The sequence below is a fragment of the Lipotes vexillifer genome, unplaced genomic scaffold (assembly GCF_000442215.2).
Source record: "Lipotes vexillifer unplaced genomic scaffold, Lipotes_vexillifer_v1.1 scaffold704, whole genome shotgun sequence".
NCBI classification, from domain to species: Eukaryota; Metazoa; Chordata; class Mammalia; order Artiodactyla; family Lipotidae; genus Lipotes; species Lipotes vexillifer.
In genome coordinates this window covers 203,386-211,323 of record NW_006771640.1, presented here as the reverse complement: position 1 = coordinate 211,323, position 7,938 = coordinate 203,386, and positions in this window count along the sequence as shown.

Genomic DNA, 7,938 nt, shown 5'->3' with positions numbered 1-7,938 from the left:
CACCCTCTTCTGTGCATCACCCAGCTTCAACAATGATGAGCTCCTGGGAATTTTTATCTATATCCCCACCCACAAACTGGTTATTTTGAAGCAAAGCCAAGATGTATCATTTCACCTCTAAATATTTAAGTATGTATAGAGATGTGTTTTAAAAATATAAATCTCAACATGCCATTTCATCTTTAATTATTTAAGTATGTATAGAGATGTGTTTTAAAAATATAAATCTCATACTCTTGCTTAAAATCCTTCAACAGCTCATCTCTCCCAAACTGTTTAGTTTCCCCATCTATGGAAAGGGCATAAAAGTTGACTTGCTTTGTAGGACTAGTTATTAGATTCAGAACAGCACCTGGTCCAGAACATGTTCTCAGTGAATGGTAGCTGCCATCATTAGAATCATCATGACCACAGTCAGGTTCAAGCTGATATTCAAGCTCCTATGCTCGTAGAAGGACCCTTTATTTCAGCCTCTTTCCATCTCTCTAGCTCTCACCACTCCAGAAATCTTGAGCTACTTGAGATTTCCCTGAATAAACTTAGCTATTTTTCTCCCACATGCCTTTGTTCTTGCTGATGCTTCCTCCTTGCCTTTACTTTTTCTGCCTTTCAAACTGCACATCTAACAAGACTGAGATGGACTTCTATTATAGTACCTATACCCTTTGTTGCATTTTTTTTAATACAGTCTTTCAACAGAAGATTTGAAGTGGCCTCTTCCAAGACACACAGTAAAGGGGGGAAATATAAGTGAATCAGAGCCTGGGAAAATGAATAAGACGGGAAATTAGAAGCCAAAGATGTAGGCCATATGTGGTTACTAAAGTTGAACTGTATTTTTTTTTTTCAATTTTTGACCTAAGCAATACTCATATATTTTCTGGGAAAAATATATTTCAAGAAAAAGTGAAAGTCTTCTTTCCCTTCCTATCCAACGGAACCTCTGTTAACAGTTTGATGTATATTTTGCTAGTAGTTTTTTTGGGGGGGGTATTGAGTCAATGATATGTTCAGATGCAAGAAAACCTGACAAATAGTGGCTTAAATCATAAAGACATTTAATGTTTATGAAGTCTAGAGGTGGCAGGCTGGCTTCAGAATCCATTTGGTGGCCCAGCAATGCCCTATCTTTGGTCAGTGTGTCTGGGGTTCTCTTTGCCTGTTTCTCATGGCTGCAAAATGGCTGCTGTACCTGAAGTCTCACATCCTCACACAACCCAAGAGCATTCCAAGCTGGAAGGAAGAGAACAGGGAGAAAATAGTCTCTTCCCTGGCAGGGCTTTTCTTTTTCTTTTTTTCCAGTTTTATTGAGAAGTAATTGACATACGTCACTCTATATGTTTAAAGCATACAGCCATGTTGGTTTAACTTACATATATTGTGAAATGATCACCACGATAGGTTCAGCTAACATTCATCTCATGTAGTACAATAAAAAGAAAAGAATAAAGGAAAAAAAAATTGTGATGAGAACTCTTGAGATTTACTCTTTTGTATAAAACACAACATGATTATATTTTAATATACAGCCAAAATACAAATCACCATAGTAAGTTGATGGCAATATGGTATTTCATTTGCATTGCATGACAAATGGTTACCATCCTCAGTCATAAATGAGTTCTTAGAAACCAGCAACAAAGACATTGATATACCAAGGGAAATGAAAAAACAAAAAACAAAATGAAATAACACAAGTGACTAGTAAGGATTAAGCATATGTGAAGATGACTGAGCTGAACAATAAGAAGAAAAGCAATTTCTTTGTAATATCACGAAAGATTAAAAATCTGACATTTGTACAGCTTTAGGAAACAGACCCACATAAACACAGGACAAGATTGATGAGGTCCCATCTATATACAGTAGGGGGGAATCTAGTTTGGACCCAAACTATAAATTTTGGATATCCTTAGTCCTAGCAGTTCCAATTCATTGGAATTATTTCAACAGATTAGTTGGATAAATTTACAATTTATATAAAAACCATGTTTGCTGCATAGAAAATTTGTAGCTAGTATATAGATTCCCCCCAAATGACTTGCACATTAATTTGTTTATCAATACACCCAAAGGGATTTGCACAAAATTCCATTAATAGTAGATAACATAGATGGAGGTGGCAGAGGGATTTACTCTCAACATCTTTCCTATATGCCACACACAGCAGTGTTCGCTATAGTCATCATGTTGTACATTATGTACAGTACACCCTAGTACTTAAGTATCTTACAACTGGAAGTTTGTATCTTTTGCCCACCTTCCTCCAATTCCCTCTCTCCCCCCACCCCCACTTCTGGTAACCACAGTCTGATCTCTCTTACTGTGAGTTTGGTTATTATTATTTTTAGATTCCCTGTATAAGTGAGATCATATAATATTTGTCTTCGTCTGACTTATTTGACTTAGCATAATGCCTTCAAGGTCCATTTTATTGCAAGTGGTAGGATTTCCTCATTTTTTTATGGTGGAATAACATTCTCTTGTATGTGTATATATGTGTGTGTGTGTGTGTTTGTGTATATATGTGTGTATAGCACAACTTATTTATCCATTCACCCATTAGTGGACACGTAGGTTGTTTCCATGTCTTGGCTATTGTAAATAATGCTGCCATAAACACACAGATATCTTTTTGAGTCAGTGTTTTTGTTACCTTTGGATATGTTCCCAGAAGTGATATTGCTGGATCATACATGATAGTTCTATTTTTCATTTTTTGAGGCTCCTCCATACTGTTTTCCATAGAGGCAACACCAATTTACATTCCCAGCAACAGTGTACAAGTGTGGCCTTTTCTCCACATCCTCGCCAAGGGCTTTTCTTTTTGATCAAAGGAGAAAGTCTTTGATAGAAGTCTCCCTGCAGACTTTCTCTAACGTTTCCTTGGCAGAATAGGGTCGCAAGTCCACCTCTAGGCCAATCACTGTCTAAGAGGACCGATTTTTCCATAAAACCAATCATGCTTCATCCCAGGGGCTGGCAGTGGGACCTGTTGCCCCAGATAGCACATTGCTATCTGCCTGTTGCTTGAAAAATTCTGGGCATTCTGTTTGCAAGGAGGGAGGGGGAGGAGGGAATGACTGTTGGGAGAAAACCAACAGTGCTTGCCGCAGATACATGCATGCATGTTTTAAAATTTTTTGTTTTATTTTTTAAACAGCAATGGGCCCAAGTTGCAGTATTCTCCAACTCACTATTTGCACCTATTTTCACTTACCCAGCCGATATGGCAGTGCATATGGATTTACCTCCTTTGTAACTACTGCATAGTATCTCTGACTGAGGAACATTTGGGTAGTTTTCTGTCTTTTACTATTGTAAACTAAACAATGCTGCAATTAACTGTCTTATACAGGCTCTTTTACACATATGTATTTCTCCAGGGGAGATACCTGGAAATAGAATTGCTAGATAAAGACATTAAAATTTTTGATTTAAAAGTTTGATAAAAACCTCTCTCCAAAAAGGTTTTTATGCCAATGACATTTCCACTGATGGGGATGAACATTCCCTTCCCTTCTTTCTCTTTGACAGCTAAACAGTGATAAAATTTCACCACTGGATATTATTGTTCATAACCTAATGAGGGAAAATGATACCTATTATTATCTTACTTTGCCTATGCTATCATTCTGATTCCATTAAGAAAAAAACCCAACAAAGTTCTATGATCCACATTGTCCATAAGAAAAGTTAATACCAGTCCCTCAGGGAAAGCAGTCGTCCTCCTCCCCTCAACCCGTCCTTGACATGCATTTGTTAATATATTTCTGTCCTGCTAGTATTTTATTACTCTCTGTATCTCCAGCATCTAGTTCAGTGCTTGCTTCATATATTAGATATGTAATTTTATGAGTTCAAGAAAATCTGACTTGACTACAGAGAGAACAAGGGGTAAATATGGACTGATAATGACTAAAAGCACATTTTCTGCATCTCAAATCAAGATGCAAGGGTTTACTAAGGATTTTTTGTTTGTTTGTTTGCGGTACGCGGGCCTCTTACTGCTGCGGCCTCTCCCGCTGCGGAGCACAGGCCCCGGACGCGCAGGCTCAGCAGCCATGGCTCACGGGCCCAGCCTCTCTGCGGTATGTGGGATCTTCCTGGACCGGGGCACGAACCCGCGTCCCCTGCATCGGCAGGCAGACTCCCAACCACCGCGCCACCAGGGAAGCCCAACTAAGGATTTTTGTGCCACTTTCTGATGTGAGAAGCCATCTTGGAGGTATAACATGAATATAGAAATGAAACTTCTGAGGTATTTTGATGGTTTATACAGACAGCAGGTCAGTATACTTGAAATTGGGACTATTTTGGAGGTTAAGTTGTAAAAAAGAGCTTAAGAGAGAATGCTGAGGCATAAGGAGAGATGAACTGCCGATAGCCAGAGGCAAAACTCAAGTCAGTAGTTTTAAAAATAGGTAATGAGTTGAAAATAAACTCTGAAACTTTGAGTCAGCCAGCAGTGGGCAAATGCATTATCTCACAGACAGCTGAGCGGTGACAGAATTCCCTCTTTGTAGGTCCTGCCTCCCTTCAGAAAGCATGTATGGACTTGTGAAAGGAAATCAAATTCTCAGATGAAATACCTCAGAGTCTCGCTCCCTCTTCCTGTTGCCTTCACCTGAATTTTCAGATCATCCATTCATCTATCCACGCACTGAATATCAGGTGAGCTCCTGTGTACGTCAGGTGCTATGTCATTCATGCTGGATTCCCAGCAGTCATGGACAGATACAGGCCTTCCTCTCACGAAGGGAAAATCACACATTAGACAGGTAATTGCAAGTTCAACAAGTGTAACTGGAAGGGAAGGGCAGAGTGCTTTGGATCATGGAGCAGGGAAAGCTCGACCTGGTCCAAAGGGTCCTGGAAGGCTCCCTGAGGAAGCCAGGTTTAAATTGAGTTTGGAGGAGTGAGTAGGAGTTAGCTCAGTCCCTCCATGTCACCGCACCCCATTTCTCTCTAAGGCCTTGGCCTCTACTATGCTGTATGGAATTTCTTATCCTATTGGGAAGACTCCCTGTGCATTCTCTGACTACTTCTCTTTATTTGGAACCCTGGGTTCTCCCTGAAGATCCTGGGTCTCCAGTGGACCTCTGTCTCTTTGATGGATCTGTCCATCCACCTCGTTCCCCCTCTCAGTTTGGGGAGAGAGTATGCTACAACTTCTCTTTTTTCTTAGAATATGCTCTAATAAAGGGATGGAAAAATCATTTTGTCTTATTTCCAAGTTTTGGATAACTTTTCTTATCATAACATAAAGCAGTTTAGCACTGGGTCAAGCACAGAGTAAATTCTTGATATATGTCATATTAATGCTATTACTATTTAAAAAAGACTCTGACAGTACATTGCCCATAATAAGGACTTCATGAGTCCCTTCCTCCATCCAAGGGCCCCATGGCCCACGCAGAGCAGAGAAGATAGGGCTGTAGGAATCAAGTTTGGTAGGGATCTTAGAGGTCATCTGGTCTTGACAGTGGAGTGATTTATCCAAGGGCACACAACTTGTCCATGTTGGAGCTAGACTTAGGATCCAAGTTTTGATACTCCAACCCAAGTGTCCTGACTTGTACTTTAATGCTGTTTCTACTACAGTACCCCATGCTCTTCATTCTCCGTGGGGATGCTCAGTGGGGCTCCCTGTCTCTTTTCACCGGAAGACCTTGAGTCTGTGCTCTCAGAAGCCTCTTGTCTCCTCTGCAAAAAGCGGACTGTCCTGTGCAGCCTTGGAAACTCCCAGGACCTCTCTCCAGTGCAGGGAGCACCTCTGGCTGTCTCACAGGGAAGGGGTGGGGTAGGAGAGGATACAACACCCGCTCCTGCTATTTCCAAGTCTCTCTTGTCTTGAGGGTTTGAAGGACATATTCCTGAATCTCCCTACATTCCTCAGTCTTCACTTGGAGGTGTCCTTGAAGCATCCCTTCTGCTTTGCTTGGGGAGATGTTGCATTATAGATGGCATTTGGTACCTATTGTGTGTCTTCCTGTTGTACAGTTTTAAGGACACAGGGTCCTTTTAGTTATGCTGTATGTACTCCAGGGGGCAGTACAGCATCACAGTTAAAAGCATAGAACCCAGAGTCAATCTACTTGCTTTAGAATGTCAGCCCTAACTTGGGCAAATTATTTACACTCTCCAAGTCTCAGTTTCTTCACCTGTAAAAGAGGGGCAATAATAGAGGCCACTCCAGAGGCTTGATGGAGAATTTAGAAGTACTGCAGCATATAAGACGTGTGGCCTGTTGCCTGGCATATGGCAAAGCATTCAGTACATGCCAGCTGTTATTATTGTCTCATCAGCCTGGGGAGGTAGGCAGGGCAGTTTTTATTAACGCTTTTATGCCCCTGGGAAGGCTGACTTTCAGAAATGTTAAATGACTTGGTCTGAGGTCACAAATCCAGTAAATGACAGTCAGGACCCCAGGTGTCCTGGCTCTGAGTCCAGTGCTCCTTCTATTCTCAGAGTGGCCTCTGGGATGAGTGGTATTTCCCTTGGGGACCTGCCTTTCATGTCTGTGAATTCTCTCTCCTTCCTGCTGCTCCTCCTCTTACCAAAATTCTGCCTGGTGCTTTCTCCAGAAACCCCAGGGCCAAACTTCTGCCCGTTGCTCAGAGGCTCTGGGATGCAGGTCTCTCCGGAGGGACCAGGAAGGGCACTCAGCGGCTGTGAGGCTGGTGGGTTCATCCATGCAGTGCGAGCACTGAGCCTTCAACTGGGTGTTCACCTAGATGTCTACTGAGTAGAATTACTTCGAGTCCCTCCAGCTTGAAATAAGACCTATCATATGTTTATGCATTTGAAAACTGCAGAATCATTTAATTCTTTCTTTTTAAAAACAACTTGTTTTTTTAAATTATTTTATTTTATTTTATTTTATTTATTTTTATTTTTGGCTGCGTTGGGTCTTTGTTGCTGCGCACAGGCTTTCTCTAGTTGCAGCATGCGGGCCTTCTCTAGTTGCAGCAAGCGGGATCTACTCTTCATTGCCGTGTGCAGGCTTCTCATTGTGGTGCCCTCTTTGTTGGGAGCACGGGCTCTAGGCACGCGGGCTTCAGTAGTTGTAGCACACGGGCTCCGTAGTTGTGGCTCACAGCCTGTAGAGCGCAGGCTCAGTAGTTGTGGCGCACGGGCTTAGTTGCTCCGCGGCATGTGGGATCTTCCCGGACCAGGGCTCGGACCCGTGTCCCCTGCGCAGGCGGACTCCCAACCACTGCGCCACCAGGGAAGCCCAGAATCATTTAATTCTTATAACAGGTATTGTAATATGATATTGCTGAAAAAATACTAATGTGTTTTTACACTGTTACTCTTTCTACAAAAGATTATTTCTCATCCAAGGCCTCTGGGCTTCTTGCTTTTATATATCAGCAAGAATATTCCATTTTGTTCAATGAAAGCACTGGGTTTCATTCTTCTTTGATGTCCAACGAATTGTCAGGGTAGATGCTAGTGCTTCCCTATTCTGTTTCCTCTGGAGTAGTAATTTCTGAAGTGAAAGCTCTTTCACTTGTTGGCTAGGTAACTCTAGGTAGGTTACTAAACCTCTCTGAGCCTTCGTTGCCACATCTGAAATGATAATTATCTGACAGAGATTATAAAGGGTTCAATGAGATGATATGTATAAAGGACTTAATATAGCACTCTCCCTGACATTTATGAGGTGCTTGATCAGCCTGAGTTTGTATTTACCTTGTGTTTCTATAGTCCTTCACACTTATCCATCTGTAGTCACATTTATTATTTCATTTTCTTCTGACCCTGTGAAGCACATGGGACCAGTATTAATTTGAAATATGGATAGATATGGCTAAATTGCTTTACAAAACCCTTATCAGTTTATACTCCCATCACCCCTGTGTGAAAATCCCAATTTACTATCTTTACTTAAGCATATCACATATATATATATATTTATATATATATATATAT